The sequence below is a fragment of the Peromyscus maniculatus genome, chromosome 9 (genome assembly GCF_049852395.1).
Source record: "Peromyscus maniculatus bairdii isolate BWxNUB_F1_BW_parent chromosome 9, HU_Pman_BW_mat_3.1, whole genome shotgun sequence".
Lineage (NCBI taxonomy): Eukaryota > Metazoa > Chordata > Mammalia > Rodentia > Cricetidae > Peromyscus > Peromyscus maniculatus.
The window spans coordinates 50,283,154-50,309,526 of NC_134860.1; the positions used below are offsets into that span (position 1 = coordinate 50,283,154).

General features: G+C 40.2%; 1 pseudogene; it reads left to right on the plus strand.

Annotated features, from left to right (window-relative positions):
• The first annotated feature begins 18,716 nt into the window (after positions 1-18,716).
• LOC143267131 (T cell receptor alpha variable 9-1 pseudogene) lies at positions 18,717-19,565 on the plus strand (annotated as a pseudogene).
• Positions 19,566-26,373: the final 6,808 nt, after the last annotated feature.

The following is a 26,373-nucleotide window of genomic DNA, read 5'->3' on the forward strand; positions in this document are numbered from 1 at the left end:
TGCTGAGCTTCTGCCTTTGGGATCTCTTTGGTTCCTCTGTGCTGTGTGCCTCTCCATTTCTTTAGTTGGCTTAAAATTCATACTAATAGCCACAGTAGAAGATCGAGAATTAAAGTCTTCCACACTCAACTCTTGATTGGGACTAAACCAAAATCTGATGCAAAAGTGCCTCATGCAGAGCATGAGATCCCCAGTAAAGCCTGTGACCAAAGAAGGTCTCTGCTTGTCATAGGAGATGAAGTCTGTCCTCCTCATTTTCTTCCACAGCTCTCTGGGAGAGCTCACTGTATTTTATATTTGCAGGGAACAGGACATGCCAGGAAAGGGGGCTTCTGCATAATGTTTTCTCAAAGTATAAAGGGAGAGGTGATGGGAGAGCACAGTGTCCCCAGTCCTAGGATTCCTGTAGCGAAGGAAGAGAAGGAAGGAAGGGGCAGAAATGCAGAGAGGATTGGAACTTCCTCTGCACAGAGAACGTTCTCCCTTCTGTTAATTAGATCAGGTCATGCCCAAACACAAGAGTTTGAGAAGCAAGGGTGCAACTTTTGTGAACTCCAAGTTGTTACAAGGGCAGCTGGCTCTCTATACAGTCTCAGAAGCAGTTTCAGTGCTTGGGGGAGGGCAGACATACAACTTAACACCCTATCACATAAAATACACTGTAAACCAGATGCCATCTACACTCTCCCAAAGTATTTAAATGGCTTTCTGTCCCTTCAAGAATACAACACAAATTTCATGCTGTCATAGACAATGTTGCACAGGATTTGTACAGGCCTGAACTGTCAACATCAGCTTTTTGTGGGGGAAGATCCCAATTCTCTGCAGCAGCAATGCTGGTCTCTTTTGACTTGCTGAACTTCCCAGATGCGGTCCTAGGTCTTTCTGAATAGGAAACACTCTCTGTCCAAAACTTGGTAAACCAGACTCTTGACCATCTTCATGTCTCAGCTCAGGTGTCACTTCTATGAGGATACCCACAGATTATGCTGGTCTTCCCATGTAAAGTTTCATGCCCCTTTCTCTCTCATAGTCCTCCTGTTACTCTATCATGGTCCTCCTGTTACTCTATCATGGGCCTCCTGTTACTCTATCATGGACCTCCTGTTACTCTATCATAGCCCTTACTACTGTATCATAACCACCACTTATTCTATCATATCCCACCTCTATCTCTATTACAACACTCATTTTAAAATATCACAACTCCTTTGTTCCAGTAACACAGCCCTCCTCCATCTCTACCACAGTCCTTCCCCTACTGCCATAGCTCCCACTTACTCTATCATACCCCTCTTGCTCTATCATCGCTCCATCTTATTCTACTTACTCTATTATAGCACTCTGTTCATCTCTCTGATGTGGAGACTCATAAAATTGAACTATGCAGTGCATTTGTGTGTCAGTGTGTTAATTGTCAATTTCACCAACTAGAAAAAAAATTCTAAGATATCAAGGTCTTCTATTTGTAGCAGCTTTATTCTTAGCATATAGACTTGTGAATGGTTCACTGTAATCAGTTCAAAATTATTTACTGAATGAATGACTTAGAAAGTAAACAACTTCTATTCTTATTATTCCTCCCAGAGAAACTTTGACCTCCTGTGTGCTCACTGTTTGGTTGCATGGTATACTAAGATGCTGTGGGATGTCATTCTGTATGCTGTGAATATGGGTTGCTCTGATTGCTTGAAAAATAAATCGCTGATTGGCCAGTAGCAAGACAGGAAGTATAGGTGGGGTAAACAGACAAGGAGAATTCTGGAAAAAGGAAGGGCTGATTCAGGAGTCGCTAGCCAGACACAGAGGAAGCAAGATAACAAGGCAGAACTGAGAAAAGGTACCAAGCCACTTGGCTAAACATAGAGACGAATTATGGGTTAATTTAAGTGTAAGCTAGTTAGTAATAAGCCTGAGCTAATGACCAAGCAGTTATAATTAATATAACCCTCTGTGTATGTACTTGGATCTGAGCAACAGGACCAGGCGGGACACAGGAAAAACTTCCAACTATACTACAATGCTCTAGGAACTTTTCATCCACATGTACATTTAACTTCCCTGGGCTCATGGATATCTGTCTAATAATTACTCAGAGACCCAGACTTCCCTCACATAACTAAACTCTCTTTAGCAGCTGTAAATAGAAGGGCTGAATCAAACCCTAATGCAAGTATCCCAGTGGAGAAACCTCAAAAAGTAAAAGCAGGTATAATTAAAAGAGGTGAGAACATATAAGATAGCTCTAAAGTCAGAAAATTATGAGTACATTTTAAATTTTACTTCAAACAAAAGCAAGATAGAAAGGTCCTAGGGAATTAAAGTAAGACCTTGGGAGACATTTTATAGGACATTTGATATTTTTATATTGCATTTATTTATTTTCTTTTAAAAACTAAATATAATCACACCACTTCCCCCTTCCATTTCCTTCCTCAAACCCCTCTATGGATGTCCCTTTGCTCCCTTAAAATCATGGTCTCTTTTTATCTGTCATTATTACACAAACAGACAAACACAAACGCAGACACACTGAAACACAGAAAGACAGACAGACAGACAGACAGACAGACAGACAGACACACACACACACACACACACACACACACACACGCATGCATGCACACATGCACTCACATACATGAACATGCTGCAGACACACACCTGCCTAAATACATTAATAAAATCTTGGCAATCTTTTTAGTATTATGTATAGGTATATAATTTCAGGGCTGGTCATTTGGCCTTGGTAACGAATTAGGGGGTTCATTCCTGTGGAGGACTATTTCCTACTCTCAGCACTTCTTAGCTGCTGTGGTTGTTTCTCAGTGGGTAGGGTCTCATGAGATTTCCCATTTCCACCGTAGTAAGTCTATTGGTGCTCTACTTCCTCATGTCTTGTTTAGATACAGAGAACAAATGAGGTGCCCAGCCCAATTGATACTTTTACAATGTAACTTCTTCTTCACTGAAGGCTCGCGGAGCAGCAAGGAAGAGAGAGTGGAAAGATTGAAGGGGCTGGAGGACCAGGGAAGTTGCCATGGAATTGTGTCTCTTTAAATGACAGGAAACCTCACTCAAGAGATTTTATTTTAAAAACATAGGGTTAAGGTTACTGTAGTGGCCAATGAACTGGTAAAAACTGTCTTCCCTTCATTCTCTCTGCTGTGACTGTAATGTTCTTCCCACACTTACTAGTCATCTGGGTGTGCAGCACTAATTTCATAGGATTATTTACTACTGAAGTACATCCAGATTTGTTCATGAGTGTCAACAGAAGTAGTAATTAATGTCCATAAATAAATATATTTTCTAACCCTTCATGAAGAGGTCAAGCAGACCACTTTTGGGAATGCTAACTCTTTCTATTGTAATTCCAAATTCCTGGTGTGTCTTCGGCTTATACCACAGGACCTTTTCCACAAGGACTCCAGCCCGTTGGGTTGAACTCACTGTAAGAGAGTCAGACCCCACATAAGTCTATCATCTTTCCCCCAGGAACCATATCTGCAAGGCCTCAGTGCCCATGGTCTCACGCAGCAAGACTGACACAGCTCATGTGTGGCTTTGAGCCTTCTCAACCCCTCCAATCCATCACCTTGCAGCTTCAGCTCAGGATTCAGGATCAGTGGGCTAAAGTCTCATATCAAAGACACAATCAACAGCCTAACTCTAGATGGAGTGTCTCATAGGAAAAAGAGAATAATAATAAAATCCAAAACAATATGTCCTTTCTCCAAAAACCTAACATGTTCTATAGGTTCCCAATGAGAGCGAGTTAGAAGAAACTGGAGAACTTGAATTACAAATAACTATGAAGATGGTAAAAAAAATTGTGAATTACCAAAAAATTCCCTAAATAACAAGTAGTAGACAGAAATGAAATCCTGATTGATCTAAGAAAACACAAATAAATGACTTAATGAAATAATGTGGATTATTCAGGACATGAAAACTTAATTCAATAAAGAACTAGAAATGCTGAACACCAGGGTTGTTTGGTAATGGCTCAAGTAGTTATATTTTATAAATATAACCTAAAATTATATATGCAGATATTTTATACTTTTTATATTGTACATGTGTTATATATTTATGATATATACATATATTTTAAGATACATACATCTTAAAAGAATACATACTATTTTAAGATATATAGTAATAAGATAATATCTATCTTAATATGATAATATATAAGTCTTAATGAAAGAATAAGTTATATATTCCTTTATATATAAACATATCTATATCTTAAAGGAAGTTAAGGCATTTGGGTTGAAAATGCTCTCCATAAGAACCAGAGACTAACCAAAAACAACAGTACCAGGCATAAAGAACCTGTTTTTGAATGACTGATCAGGGTAGCTAGTTGGAGTCCTAAAACAATATAGATTATTGATGTAGCCTTTAATTGCATCTCAGGGCTGAGTGCCCTTTCGCTAAAGACACCTCACACTGAGGACACATGACTTGGATGATTCCACCTGGATCTAACCTGAAAAGCTCTCTCATATGGTCTATCTTCCAAGGTTTCAGAAAATAGTATGCAATCTGCCAAGTGCAAGGGATGAAACAATAAACTGACCTACCCGGTTGTCACATCCATGAACCATGACAATTACCAGTATGGCAAAATATCCATAAGGGTACAATAAGTGGCCCTCACACATTGCTGTCTATTTGAGTTAATGTCTACTCACCAGGGAAATCACATCTGGTACTGGAAACTCAGCATGCTTCCTGGGGCTGGTAAGGTCATGTGCCTTAGAGAATAATTTACAACCGCCACTTTGCTAGATGAGCATAATTTCTTACTACGTTATAAATCTTATCCTTTTACTCACAGACAAGTGTAGTTACTCCATTGTATAAATGTACCACATTTTTTTTATCCATTCTTCTGGGCTGCCTCTGATATCTGACCATTATGAATAGAGCAGCAATGAACATGGTTGAGCAATGTCTCTCTAGTGGGATGGAACATTCTTTGGGTATATGCCCAAGAGGGGTACAGCTGGATCATAGGAAGATTGATCCCATCATGCTGAGGAACTGCCACACTGATTCCATGGCTCGATTCTTATGAGGAAGTGTTATCAGTCTCTATCATTACTATTCATCCTGTGAATAGTTCTGCCCATGTTCTTGCTTTAGTTGTGTTTTAGAGTCTCTGGTTTATCTTCACAGTAGCTCTCAAGATGCTAAGGGTCATGTTAATCCAGGGAAACAGGAAACTAAAATGAAGGTATAGATCAGAAGCTTTCTTCATGCCTTGATTGTCAAAATTCCAAGTTTATAGAAAAAAGAAAATAAACTGGTGGTCGCAAGAGAGAAGGACTGAGTTTCTCACATAGGCAAGAAACACTAAAGGCCAAAAGATCATAATGACAGGATTCATGCCCTGAAAGGAAACAACAGCTATCAACCAAGATGACTGTACCTAGAAAACTACCCTTCAAAATTAAAGGCTATAAGGATCTATCCTAAGTATAGTGGCAACAATCTGTGATATCCAAGTCAGCATTGCAGGAGATTCTAAAGGAGTATTGCACACAGGTAAGAAAGCCAGAACAATAGAGAGAACTCTAGAAATAATAGACAAATTACTGAACAATAAACCATTATCTTAGTAAACCAATAATATACCAAGATGAGCAAAGGATGAAGAACAAAAGTAATAGAAATAACCAGAGAAGAAAAGAATGTGGAATTGGAGTTACCCTATTATCCTGCAACTGCATGATGGACAGTTGCCCTAGCACCTGGAACTGCCATGGGGTCCCTTGCCTGCATCTTAGAAAGCACAGGGAAAGAGACTGCAGAACTGCTTTAACTCTTATGGATGCAAACAATCCCCTCCCCCACCCTTACACAGTCACTGCCACCTTTTCTCCACACAGACACCCTGCTTCCTCCAGGGGAGTGTCTGTCCTTCCCTGTAGAGATCAGGCTCTAGTCTCTTTTTTTTTTTTTTTTTGCCTTCTGTCTCCCTAAGCTACTGAAGAAATCTAACAATACTTTAATAAGCACAGAGAGTAGAACAGCCTTGTAGTTTCAGCTGTGCCCACTCCTCACTATTGCAGGCCATGCTCTCTCACCAAGATGATAGGGCCACCACCAGATGTCTCCCCTTCCTCACACTCCCTTGCTTTGATATCAGAGAGATGGGGGAGGGGAGGGTGGAGGCAAGATGCTTGGGGAGAGACAAAGGGAGGGAGTAGGGAGGGAGGTGATTGAACTTGCTTCTGAGACTCTTCAAGGCAGATGCTCAGAAACCAATCAACCTGTGATCAGGCTGGAGCTGCATCTCTTGTGATCTGCTCTTCAAAGGGAAGAATGGACAGACTCCTGGGAGTGTGGTTGGTGACACTATGGCTGCAACTGACTAGTGAGTTTGGGTTTCTGGTGAGGGCGACAGGGATAGCAAAGTTCATAGTCCACATCCATGTGAGATGAAGCCTTCTTATTGATCTGGAAATGCAGTTTGAAAATGTAGCCACTGACTCCTGTTCTCTGGCCTGTGTTTCTATGTAGGGGTGAACAGCCAAGTAGGAGAAGAGAATGCTTGGAGTCAGGCAGAGGCCCTGCCATGCTAATCTTAATACGTACAAATGAGAGAGAGAAATGCAGTGGAAGACTAAGAGTGACCCTTGGCACCTCCACCCAGAGCAGTTCCCTGTCCATCACTGCTGCCCAGGCTGCAGACACTGCTGTTTACTTCTGTGCTAGAGATGCACAGTGTGCAGCAGGCAACTGCAGTCCTGACACAAACCCTCAGAGCTGTTTCCTAGATGCCAATAGTGGGTGGAATGGTGTTTTATCATTTCACAATAAGAGTCTACTGGCAATGAAAGAGAATTCTTTCAAATTTATGATTTTTTTTTACTTTATATTCCTAATCAGTCTTGTGAGGAAAAGATATAGGAATCAGATTCTTGACACCCTGACATTCTAGGACGAAGGTAGTACTGACCTCCACTGTAGTTATACAGAATTACACTGGTTTAGGCAAGGTCTTGGGAAATGGCCAGGCTAGATTCCTTTTCAGCTTATATCCTGTTATACCTTTTCCTGTGGATGAAAACAGAAAGGCTTAAAACTACAATATCAAAGAAGGAAAGCTCTCTACACAGCACTACTTCTAATCTTGAAGACCTCTGTGTCCTCTCAGGCATCGGCATCCATGCCCTGGGCTTTAGAACAAGGGCAAAAGCCTCCCTGTCATTTGTCTCTGCAAACCAGTAATTACTCCATATTCAGGATCTCCTTCCAAGCAGCATCCTGGACAATAAACCTGTGATGTAGCCAGAGGACAGAGATGCCTGTTAATCTCATTCTCTGACCCAGACAGTTGCCTGTTCATAGACATAGGCCTACAGAGCTTACCTTACATGAATCTCAAAGGTACAGCTGGGACAGGGAACAGCAGGATTCTAGTATTGGGTGTCATGGAAGGAGACTGTACAGGTACACACAGCTTTCTGAAACATTATTCTTTGTTGTTCATAGTAATCTAGCTACATGGTTGTAAGTGAAATCTATATGTTTTCTAACATAGTCCTTTTTTAGACCAAGATGGCCATGAGTTTCATCTCTGTGTCATTTTCAAATTATTAGAAAGAATCTGTGTAGTTACTGTGTAGTTAGTATCTTTATTTTCTCAAGTCAGTCTGGCCTTCACTAACATCAATTCAAGAAATGGCTGAGCTGACAAGGTTGGGTGATTGGTAATACCTCTTGAAAACACCTTTCTTTGCCCATTAAATTGTCCTCATTATTGTTAAACATTAATGGGACATTATGTATAGCCTGACTCTGTCATATCTATTTTAGTTACATTAATACAATATCTATCTATCTATCTATCTATCTATCTATCTATCTATCTATCTATCTATCTATCTATCTATTCATTTATATCCTACTTCCACTGACAGCAAGGTGTTTGGGCTACTGTTCTTTATAACAGCTCTAGGCAGAGTGAATTCTGCAACACAGTTCTCTTGGAAAACTGTTCAGTTACTCAAGTATCTTTGCTTTCTATGTAAATCATAAACCTTGATCTTCAATTTCAATAGAAAAATTTCCTGAGATTTTTAGCAATTTTGCATTGACATTTTGGAAGACTCTGAGGGAATTCAAAGTTCATGTGTCTTCTAAGTCAAGGACATGCCATACCTTCCCATTCATTAAGTTCTCTGTAATTCATCAGCATCACTGTCCACTGTTCTGGGATGAGACCTAGAGCATCTTTAGGCAAAAAGAAGGTGATCCTGCTAGGTCTAGCTTGGTGAGTATACCTGACCTCTAATCCCTCCACCCAACCTGCTAGATCTAGCTTGGGTTCTACGTCTGCATCCAGTGCCCTGGCCTAGTCTGGCCACATCTCCCCATGCTGCAAATAATCTCTAGACTTCTGCCAGGACCTGACAGGATTGACCACAAACCCTGAGGCCTTTCTCATGCCACATCCAAATCCTCTACCCCAGATCTACCCCCACACTCCAGGCCTAGACCATGAGGCACATCCTGCATACCAACCCCGTCTATTCTGTCGTCTTAACTTCGCTTCACCTAAAACATTTCCAACCTCTAGATCTAATTTGCTCATACATTATGTCTCCTGGCACAATCTTCTATGTCCATATCAGACACAGAACTAACGAACGATGACATTTCTAGTTACTATTGCAAAACTGCAAACAGTATGAAAGATCAAGTCAGTATCCACTCTAAAACTCTGTAGAAACATTGGTCAGTGAGAACTACTTTGATGAACCAGGACACAGAATTTAAAAAAACAATCATAAGCTTCACCAAAGAATTCAGAGTTTAATGAAGGCACACACACACACACACACACACACACACACACACACACAGAGAGAGAGAGAGAGAGAGAGAGAGAGAGAGAGAGTTCAATAAAATGATTTAAGGGGAATTTAAGGAGATTATCAGGAGAAATAATTTAAGAGAATAAATGTCTGAGTGGTGTCCTAGAAAACATAAACATAAAGCTGATGAAAATGAGGAAGACAATCCAGGAATTGAAAATAGAATTCAATAAAGAGATAGAAACATTGAAGAGATCTCAAGCTGGAATGAAGATGGAATTAAAAAATCTAATAACCCAAGTAAAAAACTTGAAGGAAAGCCTCACAAGTAGAAGGAATCAAGCAGAGGATAGGATATCAGGACCCAAAGCAGAAGATCTAGACTAAATACAAGGATATTAAAGATGAAAACACCAGAAAGAACATGCAGGGAGTATGAAACACATTGAAAAAACCTTAGAACTATAGGTATAGATGAGGGAGAAAAATCCTGCATCAATGCCATAAACCACGTCTTCAACAAGATCATAGAAAAAGACTTCCCTAAACTAAGGAAACACATACCCATAAAAATAGAGGAAACAAATAGAACACCAAATAGACAAAACAAGAAATGAAAACCCTATGGCATATTATAGTTAAAACACTAAGTATATGGAATAAGAAAGTGTATTGAAAAGTATAACAGAGAATAAAATCTTAAGTCACAAATAAAGGAAAACCCATCAGAATAACAGCTGACTTCTCAATGGAAAAGTTGAAAGCCAAGAGAGCCTGGAGCAATGCAATCTCAGTCCTAAAGACCACAATGGGCAACCTAGACTAATATACCCAACAACACTATCCACCCTAATGAAGTAAAAAGTAATACTTTCCATGATAAAAATCCACCCCAGAATTCATATTCAACAAAGGAAACCCAAAGAAAATACAGGAATTTTGTTTTGGCATGAAGACAGCAATGAACTGTGGAAAAAAATATGAAACCATGATTATTAAAATACAAATATCATTGATAATACAAATAGCAACACTAGGGGTTAGGGATTTAGCTCAGTAATAGAGTGCTTGCCTAGCAAGCACTAGGCCCTGGGTTTGGTCCTCGGCTCTGAAAAAAAATGAAAAAACAAAACAAAACAAATAACAACATTAAAATCAGTAACACAATGACCACAATTACACACACATTTCATTAACATCAAATATTGATGGCCTCAATTAGCCAATCAAAAGACAGACTAAATGGATCAAGAAACAAAATCCATGTACCTGCTGCCTACAAGAGACTCATCTTAGTTGTACAGTCACCACCTTAGAGCAAAAGCAAAGACAGAAATATTTCCAATTAGGTGAGACCCGGACACAAGCAGGAGTTACTATCCTAACATCTCATAAAATAGACTTTGTAATTGGAGTATTCCTGTGTCCACCTGGCTCCTGTAGCTGCTCAGGCCCAATTAAACACACAGAGACTTATATTACTTATAAACTATGTAGCTGTGGCAGGCTTCTTGCTATCTAATCTTATATCTTAAATTAACCTATTTCTATTAATCTATAAGTTGCCATATGGTTCGTGGCTTACTGGTATCTTACATCATGCTTCTCCTCATGGTGGCTGGCAGTGTCTCCTCACTCAGCCCTCTTTTACTCAGCATTCTCTTCTCTGCTTGTCCTGCCTACACTATTCTATACTTCTTGCCTGGCTACTGGCCAATCAGTGTTTTTTTTTTTTTTTAATCAATCAATCATAGCAACATATATTTACAGCATACAGGACATCCCACAGCAGGACTTCAAACTAGAATCAATTAGAAGAGAAAAAGAGAGACACTTTGTTTCAATCAAGGGAAGATTTAACAAGAAGACATTACTATTTTAAACATATATTCACCAAACTCAGGGGTGTCAAATTTCATAAAAACTGTCCTGTATTTAAAGACACAGATTAACATCAACACATTAGTAGCTGGTTATTTAAATATCCCACTTTCTCCAATAGGCAGGACACTGAGACAAAAAAAATAAAAATAAAAAGAGAAACAACAGAATTAAATGACATCATACATCAATTGGACTTAACAGATATCTACAGGATATTCCACTTAGACTCCAAAGATTACATATTAAACTCAGCAGCACATAGAAACCTCTTCAAATTCCAGAATGTCCTGATGTCCTGTGAAATAAAACAAATCGTTTTTTTAAAAAAATTATTCTTCTCTCATCCCAACGGCAGTTTCCTCTCCTTCCTCTCCTCTCAGTCTCCCAACCCCCAACTCCCTTCTCCTCCAGATCCACTGTTCCTCCATTTCCTTTCAGGAAAGAGTAGGCCTCCCAGGTATATGAACCAAACATGGCATAATAAGATACAATAAGTCTTGACTCAAACCCTCCTATTAGGGCTGGGTGAAGGAACCCAGTTAGATGAAAAGGGTCCCAAGAGCAAGTGAAAGTATCAGAGAAAGCCCTTCTCCCACTGTTAGAAGTTCTCCAAAACACCAAATTAACAAGAATAAAATATACAGAGGACTTAGTGCAGACCCATGTGGGGTCAGTCTCTGTGAGTACCTACAAGACCTACAAAATTGATTCTGTGGGCCATGTTCTCCTGGTATCCTCTACCCTTCTGGTTCCTACAATTCTTTCTTTCCCTCTTCTATAGCATTCCCTGAGCTCCAAGGCAGGGATCAGATGGAGATCTATAATATGGGCTCTCTCTCTGCCTAGTGTTTAGCTGTGGTTCTCTGTATCTATTCCCATCAGCATCTCAAGGAAGACTCTCTGAAGACAATTGGGCTAGGAACCAATATATGAGTATAGCAGAATATTATTAGGAACCATTTTATTATTATTATTTTTTAACTATTCTAGGACTCTGGGCTATCCAGCCTCCAGTTCATGATCGTCCAGATAGTGTCAGGCCTGGACCACTTCTCATCGCATGGATCTCAAATTACAGCAGTCATTGTTTGGCCACTCTCACAAGTTGAATGCCTCCATTGCCCCAGAATATCATACAGGCTGGATACATTGCAGGTTTTGTGGCTGGGTGGGTGTCCCAGTCCCACTACTGGAAGTTGCTTGGTTACAGAAGACGGCTGATTCAGGCTTGTATCATCCATTACTAGGAGGATCCTCCTCACCAGGGTCAACCTCATAGAATGCTGGGAGTTTCTACTGCACTAGCTTTCCACATCACCTCCCCAATGCCCTCCCATTCCAGTTATCTCTCCTCCCTGTACTCTTTCCTTCCATCCCACCTTCACCTTATCATTCCTGTTCTTCTTTCCAAACTCCCCAAGCCATAGTGGCTTTATTCATAATACCCAGAAACTGGAAACAATCTAGATGTCCCTCAACTGAAGAATGGACAAAGAAACTGTGGTATATTTACACAATGGAGCATTACTTAGCTGTTAAAAAAGTGACATGAAATACAGCTAAGTGGAAGGAACTAGAAGAAAATCATTCCAAGTGAGTTATACCAGACCCAGAAAGACAAATATGATATGTTCTCATTTATAATTGGTTATTAGCTTTCAAGTAAATGATAATCATGTTATAATCCACAGACCCAGAGAGACTGAGTAACAAGTAGAGCTCAAGACTGGGATGCATGGATCTCCCTGGGAAGAGAAATAGAACAAAACAAATCTTAACACATTTAAAATTATTGAACTTCATGTGTCCTATCTGATCACAATAAAATAAAACAAAATTAATAGCAACTAGATTCCTAGTAAATACACAAACCCATGAAGAGTAAACTCCTCATTCCTGAATTGGGTCAAAGAGGAAATTGAGAAAGAAATAAAATATTTGCTGGAACTAAATGAAAATGAAAACACAACACAATCAAACCTCTGGAACACATTGATAGTAATCCTGGAGGGAACTATAAAGCTCTAAGTACCTATAGTAAAAAACAGAGAGAACATAAATAAAAGACTTAAGGATGCAACTCAAAAATTGAAAATTTCCCAAGGATGGGCAAATGGAATATATAGTTATGGAGAGACAGAGGGGAGACCAGAGTGGAAGGATTGGATGAAGTAAGGGAGGGAGGAAGGGGTAAGGGATAGAATATAGGGAAGGACAACTAACACTAAGGGCCATTTGAGGGGTTGTATGGAAACCTAATATGGTAGAAGATTCTTAATATGTATACATATATGAAGAAATCTAAATGGAGTCACCAAATAATAGGAGAGACAATGCCCCAACTAGATACTGTTCACCATTGAGTGGAACTCCCAGTACCAGGAATGGGTTACATCTAATCAAATTCCCAAACAGCTCAGGCTGTTGCCAAGGCTATTAGTTGTTGTCCACAAACTGATGGCAAGTTACAATTCTGAAGGAAACATTTACATATCTCATTGAACATGGAGAAGATGAGTGGTTGCCTTGACCTCTATTGACTAGTGTTCATGATACTGGAAGGTATTTTTCATGATACTAGAGGAGAAAAGTAATCATTAATCCTTCTATATTCTTTACCCTTGACAAGGTTCACCCTTTGCTTAATCACTTCTAGCTAGGAATTGGTCAGAATTTCTGACTGTGCCTGAACCCTCAACCCACCCCCCTACTATATAGGGCAAGGGACCAGTCAGACCATCAGTGCACCAGAAAACAAAAACAACTGTAACTGTGAAAAGCCTAAGTTAACACTGTGGTCCTACTTGGAGCTGGAACCTGTCTGGTGTCCAGGACTTTTGGCTTAGAGGATTCACTTTACTCTGATGTTTGCTATTTCACTCTCCAGGTCAATTCTTATCAGCAGGATACTTTATGGCCCCTGAGACCACAAAGGGTGAACCTTGTCAAGGGTAAAGAATATAGAAGGATTAATGATTACCTTTCTCCTCTGGTCTCCTTGGTGGGCATGCTCAAATGGTTTAACTAAATGTGCCTCCTCCAAGACATCCAAAATAGTAATTCCCTTCTATATGTACTAGTACACATCCTGCCTCAGGTTTACTTATTTGATGGGGAAGAAGAGAGAGTACATTTAAGATGAACCTCAGGCCTCAACCAGAAGTGAGGCACACCTCTCCTCATTCCACTTCTGATTGGAGCCAGTATTGCTCAGGCAACAGCCATAGGAACATTGGCCCTTATAGTCAGTGATCAAACTTCAAAGAATTAAGTAAGCAAGTGGACCAGGACTGTCTTAGTTAGGATTTCTATTGCTGCGAAGGGACACCATGACCATGGCAAATCTTTTAAATGAAAACATTTAATTGGGACTGGCTTACAGTTTCAGAGGTTTAGTCATTATCATCATGGTGGAATATATGGCAACATATAGGCAGACATGTTGCTGGAGAAGCAACTGAGAGTTGTACATCTTGATCTGTAAGCAGCAGAAGAAGACAGTGTACCACAATGGACATAGCTTGAGCATAAAAAACTCAAAGCCTGCCTCCACAGTGACACACTTCCTCCAACAAGACCACACCTTTTAATAGTGTCACTCCCTATGGACCAAGCATTCACACACATGAGTCTATAGAGGCTACACCTAATCAAATCACTACAAGGACTTAGGGATATTAGAAGACTCCATATCCAGATGAGATAAACAAGTAGACTCTAGCAGAAGTAATTCTGGAAACCCAAGGAGGCTTAGATCTTTTCTTGATGAAACAAATAAGATTCTACATAGCTTTAGGAGAGATCTATGGTTTCTATTTCAAGTAATCAGGGATTTGTTTGAGAAAATCTCAAAGGAGGGAAGAAAGGAGACATAGATCAGATAATTGGTATCAGTCTCTCTTCCCTGGTCCCCACTTTATTATCAGCATTAGTCATTTCACTCTTATCCTCATCAGGCTAATGGTGGAACCCTGCATCTTCAACTGCATTGCCAACTACATCCAACAGAGTAAACTCAGTTAAGCTTCTGGTCTTAAAGACCATCTGTGTCTCCCGCCTAGGACAAGACAAGGAAATGATTGACACATGCCCATAGAACCAATGGGGAATGTGACAGGTTAAGACAGTGCAGAGGATCCTCCATCTTGTGTTCTTGCAGGGGCCAGTTTTTTTTTAGGCTTGACTAGAATTTGATCTTCTTGATGAGAAGCCCTGTGGAAAAATACCCAACTCACTTTTAGGTCAAGATGTCCCAGCTAGCTTATCTTAGCTTCTGTTAAACTGCTTGTTTGCACAGAACCCCCTCCAGCTAACTGCTTATCTTAGCAGTTTCTGGGTAATTTTCCACAGGAATCTTCATCAAGTAGATCCTAGGTAAAGAACCTTCTCTGATGAGGTCTGCACATCTGTTCACATGTGTACACATACAGACCAGGCTAAGATAAACATATGAGGGAGAGCTATTTTTTTAAGCTGCTGAGATTGTGTGACCTTACTTACTATTCTTTCCTGCTTATTCATGAGATTCACACTTAAAATGCATTTTGATACTGTGTTCATTTAGCAAAATAATGGGTTTATCTGTAGGGTCTATGAGCTTCCAGCCACAGGTTCTTGATAGGACTTACAGTACCATCCAGTATGTGTTCAGTCAAGGGTCACTACATTGTGAAAATGTCTAAATCTGTTTTTCCTGATTGAGGATCAGTGTCTAGCATGCTTCCCGTGGAGGGGGAGGAAGTGCTTCATTGGAGCACTGCCATCTTGTGTCTGGCTCACGTATGTGTGATGTCTGTACTGGCTCCATTGCTGCCCTGCAGAGTTCATGTGTTAAATTATGACAAAGCCCAGCATCATAGAAGCATCCATCCCCAAAATGAAGTAAAATTCCTGGTGTAGCAATCATGCCAGGAAAGATTCAGGGAGACAGGCTCTTCTTTCAGCTGTTGCTTTCCTGGTTTGTTTGGACTTGAAATGAACAATGCACACAGACCTGGAGAGTTAGTCCTGTGCTTTGGAAACAAAGCCTGGCATTGATATGCAGGTGGGGGACATTTCTCCCTGCTAAGTGAAATTGTGTCTACTGCTCTGTCCCTCACTATGTTTTAGAAATATTATGAGGAGTGGATACAAATGTTGATGGAGAAAATGTGTCATTTAAGGGCGATTACACAGTAGAGCGTTTTTAAATTCTATTTATTCTCTTTATTCTGGTGTGTATTCTATTTACAGTACCTCCCAGTGTCCCAATGCAACACAGCAATATAGCAATTTCCCAAGTAAAAAACTTTCAGAAGAATGGCATGCTGTTGGCCACCATCAACTCGGCTCTCATTAGACTACTCAACATCCACCCACTTCAAACTGCTGGACACTAATGTGTCTAGGTCCAGCTGTTCCCATGGTTTCTGTTTCTCTGGGCTGTGCTTCATTGCTGCTCCTACTACGGAGTCCATGTTTCATGTAAATATTCTTTTATTCTTTTCTTAAATCTTAAACCTTTCAAGGTGTGTGTGTGTGTGTGTGTGTGTGTGTGTGTGTGTGTGTGTGTGTGTGTGCGTGCTTTAAGTACCTTCATTAGTCAGCCTACTTTCATCTGCAGATGTTCCAGTCTATTGTTTCTTTGATGCTGTATCATCCCAGGACTATCCAGATCGAATGATATTGGGGTTTTGCTGTCTTTTCTCCATATTGCATTATCATTTCTGCTTATCTGAAGTCACTGAATCTTCATAATTCTTAAAATAGATAAGCTTGTTTCATTTTTTAAGGCAAGGGTTTACATCTTAGACTACTATTTTTTGTATCCTTTTTTTTTTCTTTCTTTTCACCAAAGTCACTATCTTTATATCCTACCAGAACTTCCCTTGATTGGATGCTCACTGCTAGCAAAGGCTTATAAAATACAGCCAAGGGTGTCTGATTTGAATGTGTCTGCATAAGTAATGGTTGTCCTAGGACACAGTGAGAGGGCACCACATCTGAATTGTAAGAGCATGTGTGGATGTTGTCTGTAAGAAGGAATCTGTAGGCAAACACACTGCTAATGATTTCTTTGTTCTGAGTTAAACAAAGGGTTGGGTGGAGGTAGAGAGGAGAGGAAAAAATGGGAGAGAGAGAGGAGAGAGGAGAGAGGAGAGAGAGACAGAGACAGAGACAGAGACAGAGAGAGACAGAGAGACAGGGAGACAGAGAGACAGAGAGAGAGATGGGAAGGATATCTCAGACCCAAGAGCATCTGGCCAGAAGGATAATGCTGAACTTCCAATTGATTTCCTTTGTTCTGGCTCTCTACAAAAATGCTAATGAGGAAATGCCAGGGAAGGCAGAGTTTTCTCTGGCTTCCGGGAGTCAACAAAACACACATTAAAGATTCATTCTCTGGGTTTTGACTATGTTTTAGGCAGCAGGGCTGCTTGCAGCTTTTGCTTTTATACTCAAGTGGTAATGGTCTCCAAATTTAATAGCTTTATCATATGATTGTTTTTTTTTTTCAAAATAAAATTGCCCTTCCATTTTTCATGGTCTGTTTTTCATTAGGTTAGGACTCAACATAGCACAGGATAGCTTAGAAACACAAGGTGTGCTGTAGACAGAAAGAACACAAGGATTTACTTCAGAGTCTTTATCCTGCACTGGCCGCCAGAGGGCGACGTTGCACAGACTAGCCGCCTCCATTTCTGCAGTTGATCCCCACTTTCAACTCAGTCCCTCCCTGCATCTTGTAGAGTTCTTAGAACAACTGATGAGTGAAGATAGTCAGAGGCCAGGAAGTTCCCAGGACCAGGACCAGTTCTGCAGCGTTTTGTTTGTTTGTTTGTTTGTTTGTTTGTTTTAGAATTTTATCTAAACAAGGAAGGTGTCTGGACAACTTTGTGCTCTTTGTCTTCAAGAACTGAGAACTGCAGCTGCTTTCCTGCTTGTGCCAAGCTTTTCCAGAAAGGCACCAGAGGTGTTTCCAGTGCTCAGCCATGCTTCTGGTCCTCATCTCATTCCTGGGGATACATTTTTTCCTGGGTGAGTAAAATATCCTTATCGTTTGTAGATGCACATGATTCATTGTTTTTGTCACTTGAATTTTAGTAAGAATATTTTTCTCCATCACATTTACTGATTTATCATTGATTTTCCAGGAGATGTTCAAGCACAGTCAGTTACCCAGCCTGATGCTCATGTCACTGTCTTCGAAGGAGACTCGGTGGAGCTCAGATGCAACTATTCCTACAGTGGAACTCCTTACCTCTACTGGTACATGCAGCACCGTGGCCAAGGCCTCCAGCTTCTCCTCAGGTACTTTTCAGGAGATCCTGTGGTTCATGGAGTGAATGGATTTGAGGCTGAGTTTCAGAAGAGTAAATCTTCCTTCCACCTGAAGAAAGCCTCTGTGCACCTGAGCGATTCGGCTGTGTACTTCTGTGTTCTGAGTGCACAGTGTCTGAGGCTGCAGGGGGAGCTGAACACAAACCTGTGAGATGCTGGGGAGGACTGTAGCTGACTGACTTTAGATCATCCATGCTCCTGTAAGTAACCTAAATAAACTTATCGGTTCTCCAAGTTGAACTTCTGTGGAATCATTACTTTGGTCTGTCATTGGTGCTCTATCTGTGGTATATAGACATCTGGTCACTGATCCCATAATATTTAAAAATTTTAATAATGTATATGTAATATAAAATTGTCATTTTTCTTTGAAAAACTTTTATTAATTTAAGTTTCTTATGATAAATGTTTCAAATGTGAAACAAATGGCTATTTCAAATATTCCTTTACACAAACAGCATTAATTTATTAATTTAAGAAGTATCTGTTAGCTATCTTTTAGGTTTGTGACATCTGTCCAATGTAGGGAAATAAAATGGAAAAAGGTTGTTTATTTTCTCCAAAGTCATCTGGTAGTGATTAAACATGTGTTGGCATTCCTTACTTGTGTGATTTTTCCAGTGGATTACCACATGGCCAAAACTGGCTACATAAGAAACTTAGAAATGGCATGAAATGGCATTCCCAGGTAAGACAATGTACAAGGTGCAAATAAGCCTATCACAACTATTCTTCAGATTACAGAAGCACCATCCAATAGCTACCAGGTGTGAGACAAAATAAAAGAGCCCAGAGTAGTACTCCATCACTGACTTTTGAGAATGTAGGTCAACAATCTTCTGAGCTTAGCAAATTGCCTAAAACAGGGGTTGGGGGATGGTGCATCTACCTAGCACACACGTATTTCCTGTTTAATTCTCAGCTCACATTCATCCTTTCCCTATAACCTTAACATTTCCTAACTTAAGAAATTAAGATTCACACACTTGGGTGGCTCAGAAAATGAACTCTTTCCCTGGACTAGCGATTGTACTCTTCTTAATGTTTGGTAAGTGGAATGACATGTGGAGCTTCTGTCTTGTTCTATGATATTGATGTAAATTCTAAGGACAATTTTTCCTATAAGGCAGAATACATATCACCACCAAGCTAGCCCACAATAATTTTTGTTATTAATTTCTCTTTTTAGGAGAGAGCAATGGAGACTCAGTGACACAGACGGAAGGTCGAGTCACAATCTCTGAAGGGACGTCTCTGACTGTGAACTGTTCATATGAAACCAAACAGTACCCAGCCCTGTTCTGGTATGTCCAGTATCCCGGAGAAGGTCCACAGCTCCTCTTCAGAGTCTCCAAGGCCAACTTGAAGGGAAGCAGCCGAGGTTTTGAAGCTACTTATGATGAAGGATCCACCTCCTTCCACTTGCAGAAAGCCTCGGTCCAAGAGTCTGACTCGGCTGTGTACTACTGTGCTCTGAGTCACATAGTGTCACACACTGCAGGGGGAGCTGATCACAAACTCTGAGAAGCAGGGCCTGATGCTGAGTGTGTCTGAGATCACTCATTTAGGGATCCCATGCAGGTCTGCTATTGTTGACACTCACCACACACCCAGGCACTGTTGCAGTGTAAACCTTGCAAATTAACACTAAGAACACATTAGGAGAACAGGGAGTGAGCATGCCTTACTTTAGGCTTGACCAGAAAGAGTGAAAAGAGTCACACACCACGATGACTTGTGTGTGTGTGTGTGTGTGTGTGTGTGTGTGTGTGTGTGTGAGTTGGAATTTCCAGTAGCTCAGGCTGGCGTTGAACTCCTTCCTTATGAAGCTGAGGTTGGCTTTGAATTCCTTTTCTTCCTGCCTGCACCATCAAAGGGCTGGAGTTATAGGCATCACCCACCTTACTAGTCTGAATTTGTGATTTCTTAAATACAAATCTCTTGCTGAACTAAACTGTTTATGTGTTCATCATCCCCTATAATTCTTATCTCCCTGAATCCAACTCATATCATTAGTGGAATTATCATGGCTTATATGGCTGCGCATGCTCCATATCTTCCTGGTAAAGTGCAGTAAGAAATGGTTTATTTATCCTTCCTCTCTAGGTCAGATGGTTTACTTGTTATTCCTAAAGATTCTTACATTTGACTGAATTTAGAAGTAGAAATCTCGGAGGAAATACGTTCATGACATTTTTATTTGGCTTCCTTTATTCTTTTGCCCCAAAATATATCATATTCTGTAGCATCTTCCTTCTGTTTCTAGTGGTTTTTTTTTTTTCAGTGCACTAGGTCAGTGGCTGTGATCTGCATGGAGGAAAAAGATGCTGAATCTTGAGTGCTTTGGTCCTGGGGAAAAAGTGAGTTAAGATGAAGGGATGAGTGTTCTCAATTCTGGTAACAGGTCAAATGAAGAAGACTTAAGAAGAGTTAAGCACCAGGGGAATTGGGTGACATTGTTAGGAGAAAGAAACTTGGATTGTGGTGGACTTGAAACTTAATATAGGCTATGAATTAGATAGAGTGGACAACTATTCCAAAGAGACTCATAATCCTCAAAGAAAACTGGGGACAAATGATGGGTATTTACCTGTTAATGGAAGGAAGGATTCCTTCTTTCTGTAGTGTATTACAAAAGACCAAAAGGGATCCCAGACTCAAAGTATAACAATCATTTTTTTACTTTTGTCAGTGGTAGGAACTAAACGCAGGCATCTTGAATTCAAGGCAGGTGCTCTACTGAGCCATAGTCTTAGCACTAACATGTCTATGCATTAAAGTGCACCATTGATAAAGTGAACAGAAAATCCCAAAGTTGAAGGAAATGTTTGCTAATCATGTACCTGCTGAGGCAGTGCCAAACAGAATGTATAATCACATCACTATTTTTTTATCTTTATTATTATTTAAAAAATATAATCTCTCACACAATACTTGCACACCAAAGCCTCACCTTCATCCCCTTTTCCTAGTATCTCCTCTCCCTCAGATCCACTTCTCCTCAGTTTCCCTTCGGTAGACAGCAGGCCTCGCAGTGATTATGAAATGAACACAGCACAAGATACAATAACACTCTGCATAAATCCTCACATCAAGGCTGAATGAGGCAACCAAGTGGAAGGAAAAGAGGTTCATGAGTAGGCAAATAGAGACACCCAATTCTCATCATTAGTATTCCAAGAAAAAAAGGAAACTAAACAATCACAGCATGTATGCAGAAGACCTAGCACAGACCATGTAGGTTCCATGGATGCCACTTCAGTCTCTGTGAGCCCCTATGAGTCCTGCGTAGTTGATTCTGTGGGCTGTGTTCTCATGGTGTCCTCAACCACTCTGACTCCTCCAATCCCTCCTCCCCATCTTCTGCAAGGTTTCCCGATCTCCACCTAATGTTTGGCTGTGAGTCTCAGTATCTGCTCCCATCAGCAGCAGGAGGAAACCTCTTTGATGAGAACTGGGCTAGGCACTGTTCCTATGAGTATAGCAGAATACCACTAAGAATCATTTCATTGCATTTTTTTGGGGGGGGTGTGCATGTGTGTCCGTGCATGGGTGGGGGTGAGGGTCAGTCATGTTAGGTTCTACCCTAGGTTTCTGAGCTATCCAGCGTCTGGATCCTGGCCATCTAGGCAGTGGCGGTCATGGGCTCTTCCCTGTGGTGTGGGCCTCACATTAGACAAGTCATTGGTTGGCCACTCCCACAAACTGAGCCACCATTGCCCTAGAGCATCTTGCAGGTTAGACTGGTTGTGGGTAGAAGGTCTTGTGGCTGGGTTGGTGTCCCAATTCCACCACTGAGTGACCAGCCTGGTTACAAGGAGACCAGTTCTGGCTCCATATCCTCCATTACTAGGAGTCCTTGCTAGGGTCACCCTTCTAGGTTACAGGCAGTTTCCCTGCACTAGATTTCCATATTGTTCTCTAAATGCCCACCAATTCCAGTTGTCTCTCTCAGTACCCCACCTCTCTCTATGTGTCCTTTCCTCCTTCACCTGATCCTTCTTGTTCCCACCCCTACCTGCCCCCAGTCCACCCACAAAATCTATTATATTTCCCCTTCCCAGGGAAATCCTATCATCCCTCTCGAGTACCCCTTGTTACTTGGCCTCTCTGGGTTTGTAGAGTGTAGAATGATTATCCTTTACTTTAATGCTAATATTCACTTACAAACAAGTACTGTTGGGGGGCTACCCACCACACCCACATTTTTCCAGAGTGCTCTTCAGTAGGAGCAGCAGGAAATATTAGATAGAAGGATTTAGTGGGGGGAGAAACAGATAGAAAATACAGGTTACCCTCGAAAGTGCCTAGAACCCATTCTATCGGGCCCTGAGTGTCTCTGCCCTAGGGTATTTATAGAAATGCCAAGGAGTGGAGCAAAAGACCTCCACCAGTACAGCCCAGTGCAGACCATCTCAGACAACTGCACTTAGTCTGTGGTCCAATCATCTTCTCTATGCAGACCTGCTGGGTAAAGCCACTAGGAAACCTGAAATTGAGCTCCCACAGAGCACATACCATCTTTGTCTTTCTGGGTCTGGGTTGCTTCTCTCTCAGGATGTTTTCTGTTTTTTGTTTTTTGTTTTCCTAGTTCCATCCATTGGCCTACAAATTTAATGATGTCATTTTTAATCTAACAACCGAGTAACACCCCATTGTGCTATCTATCTACCTATCTATCTACCTATCTATCTGTCTGTCTGTCTATCTGTCTGTCTATCTATCTGTCTTTTCTTCCCTAGACAAGTTTTGCTGGGCAGGCAAAGCTTGAACTCAGATTTGGAAGGCACTTATCCTGTCTAATCTTGCACAAGCTGGGGTTTTAGTCCTCTTCCCCTGTACCTGAGTTTATAGTTACATAGTTCTAAATAATTTTTTTATACATAGACACATATTTTTAATATTAAGTACAAAATTTTCCACTTAAAAAAGTGATTTGTTTTTTATCATTATCTTTCTATGAATTGCCATTCATTTTTTGTGTTGCCAAATATTTGTCGAACTAGGAAACATATAGTAAAATCCAATATTGTTACGACAAAACTACCAGTTTTGGGTTAAACAAATGCAATTATTTGTGCCTATTGTGTGTAAAGCCATAATTTAAAAGACAGTATGCAAAAAGAACCAAATTCTAACTTTGGAAGAACTTGCTTCATTGTTGGTTTACAGAGGGCTTTCACCATATTGTCATTATTTTATCTGAAAAAAAATATCATTTTCTCTATAATTTTGTTTGTTTGTAGCTGAAGTTTTCTCTGGTATTGCCCAGACCCACGGACCCTGTAGTGATTATAATATACACTATAATATAATAATAATATAATAATAATATAATATAATAATATAATATAATATAATTATAATTATAATATAATATAAATATAATATAATATAATATAATACAATACAATATAATATAATATAATATAATATAATATGACATGTATAATAATATATAAAATAATCACTCAGAAGCTTATATTAATTAAAACTGCTTGGCCATTAGCTCAGACCTACCACTTACTAGCTCTTACGTTTAAACTCAGCCCATTTCTATTAATCTGTATGTTGCCACATGTTCCATAGCTTTACCTGTGTGCCATTACATGCTGCTCCCTGGATGGCAGGCTGGCGTCTCCTCTCAGCCTTCCAGCCTTCCCACAGTTCTCCTTGTCTGCTAATCCACGTATACTTCCTGTCTGGCTACTGTCCAATCAACATCTTATTTTCAACCAATCAGAGCAACACATATTTACAGCATGCAAAACCTCCCACAGCATTTGTTTGTTTGGTTTTTGGAGAGAGGGTTTCTCTATGTAGTCCTGGCTGTCCTGAAACTTGCTATGTATACCAAGCTGGCCTCAAACTCAAAGAGATCCACCTGCCTCTGCCTCCCTAGTGTTGGGATTAAAGGCATGTGGCACAATGCCTGGCAGAACTTCTTAGCTTTAATACTGCTGGTGTCATTCCTGGTGTGCCCTCTTTCTGCCTCCTGCTTGTGGAGCAACATCTAAGCTCTCAGCTGCTGCTTCATCCACCTGCTGCCTGCCACCTCTGATCCACCATCATGGGCTCTAACCCTCTGAAGCTGTAAGCCCCAAATAAACTCTTTCTTTTCAAAGTTGTCTTGGTGATAACATTTTATCACAGCAATAGGAAAGTCACTAATACAAGTAATATGTACTCTATCTTTGTTTTTATTCTATGTGTATGGGTGTTTTGCATTCACATATGTCTGTCCACAGTGTGTGCAGCCTGGTGTCTGTGGAGGCCAGCAAAGGGCATCAAATTGCCCAGAACTACAGTTACAGATGGCTGTGAGATGCCAAGTGCATGCTGGGAAGTGAACCTGGGTCCTCTGGAAAAACAGCCAGTGTTTTTAACTGCTGAGCCATCCAGCCTGCATTCCCAATATCTGAATAAGATTATGAGGATAATTAGGCTTTCAGACACAGTACAAAGACAAGGAAACAAATGCATCAAATTGGGTTTAAGGAATAGAATGTGAAAATGTTAAAGATTTCTCGATGTATGATTGATTATGATGCCAATTGATTTTGTAATTGATCTCATACAGCATGATATTAAAATGTATAGTTTTCTATGGCTATCATAGAAAACTATCACTGACTGGCAGACTTCAACCACAGAAATTTATTTCTCCACATTTCTACACACTATCAATCCAAGATCAGGAAGTTCACAGGATTAGTTTCTTCTTAGGCCTCCCTCTGGACTTGTAGATGACCCTTTATCCCTAGGTCCAAACATGCTTTTCTAGGAGGATATTCATCTATACTTCCTATATGAACATCATACTCATTTAATTAGAGCTGACCTTATTTTGCCTTGATTATTTTTTAAAGGCCATGTCTTTGAATACAGTCACATTCTGAGGTTCTTAGGGTTTTAGCTTCAACATAAACATTTTGGAGAGGGAACAATTCTGGGTTTACCAGCTATGACATTATATATATATATATATATATATATATATATATATATATATATATATATATGAAGAATGTAGTCTCCTCCATGGTCCAGTGTACTTAGAATTTCTGATAAAAAAAAGCAATCATATACATCCTAGATGATGAGGCTTCTCCACCTTCTCCTAAATGCAATTCTAGAGGAATGAGAAACGTGTAGCCATTAACTCATCAAAAATCATGCTTCAAACTATGGAGCTAAATAGACCAGTGTTAAAAATTAAAAGCAATTATTCAATATAAATGTGCTTTCCTCTGTGATTAGTAAAATAGGATATGGAATTCTCTTAATTTTAGTTTTATTTCTTTCTGTAGCTAAATTGTCAATTTTTATTAATATTTTGGTTTTGTTCATTTCTGCATTTCCTAATTCTCTTCCTGCCTGAACATTAATTCTACTTTATTTTAGCCTTTTTATCCTCTTTTCTCAGACCTCGGCTTCTCAGGAGCTATTTTAGTTGAGTAATTTGCATCCCCCCTTCACCACCACAGTTATTAAGTCTTTGAGACTTGGATTTGCTGGGTGTGGTGGGGTAGTAGATGAGAAAGAGTGCTATGGTCCCTGCACACAGGGCGAGCAGTGACGATACTGTTCTAATTTGTTTTATAATGCTTTGATGAACACCAGGACCAAAGACATGGGAGGAAAGGGTTTATTTCAACTCACAATTTACCCTTCATCATGAAATAAATGAGGGCAGGGACTTAAGACAGGGTCCTGGAGGTAGGGGACTAAACAGAGGGCATGAAGTAGCGCTGCTGACTTGCTTGCTGTTTGTGGTTTGCTCAACTTGCTTTATTATATGACCCAGGACGAACTCTTCATGAGTTGTACCACTCACAGTTCCTTGGGTCCTTCCAGATCAATCATTATTTAAAAAAAAAGTACCATATTCACACCCATAGGCCATTCTGATGGAGCTGAGATTTCCTCTTCCCAGATGACACTACCTTGTGTAAACTTGACAAAAAGTAACCAGTAAAGTGAATTCCATGACATCTTGACACACAAATGCATTACTATTAAACTGTATGCTTTCTTATTTTTCCCCAAGATCTCATGCAAATATAAGAATATAATGGACAGAAAAACTTTAAAATTCCACAGTGTTTGAAACACAAACATTTTTAAAAGTTCAGTCTCGCCGGGGAGGGGGGTGGGGTGGTGGTGGTGTGCACACCTTTAATCCCAGCACTTGGAAGGCAGAGGAAGGTGAATCTCTGTGAGTTCGAGGCCAACCTGGTTTACACAGTAAGCTTCAGGACAGCCAGGATTACTCAGAAAAACCTTGACTCAATAAAACCAACCAACCAACCAATCAACCAACCAATAAACA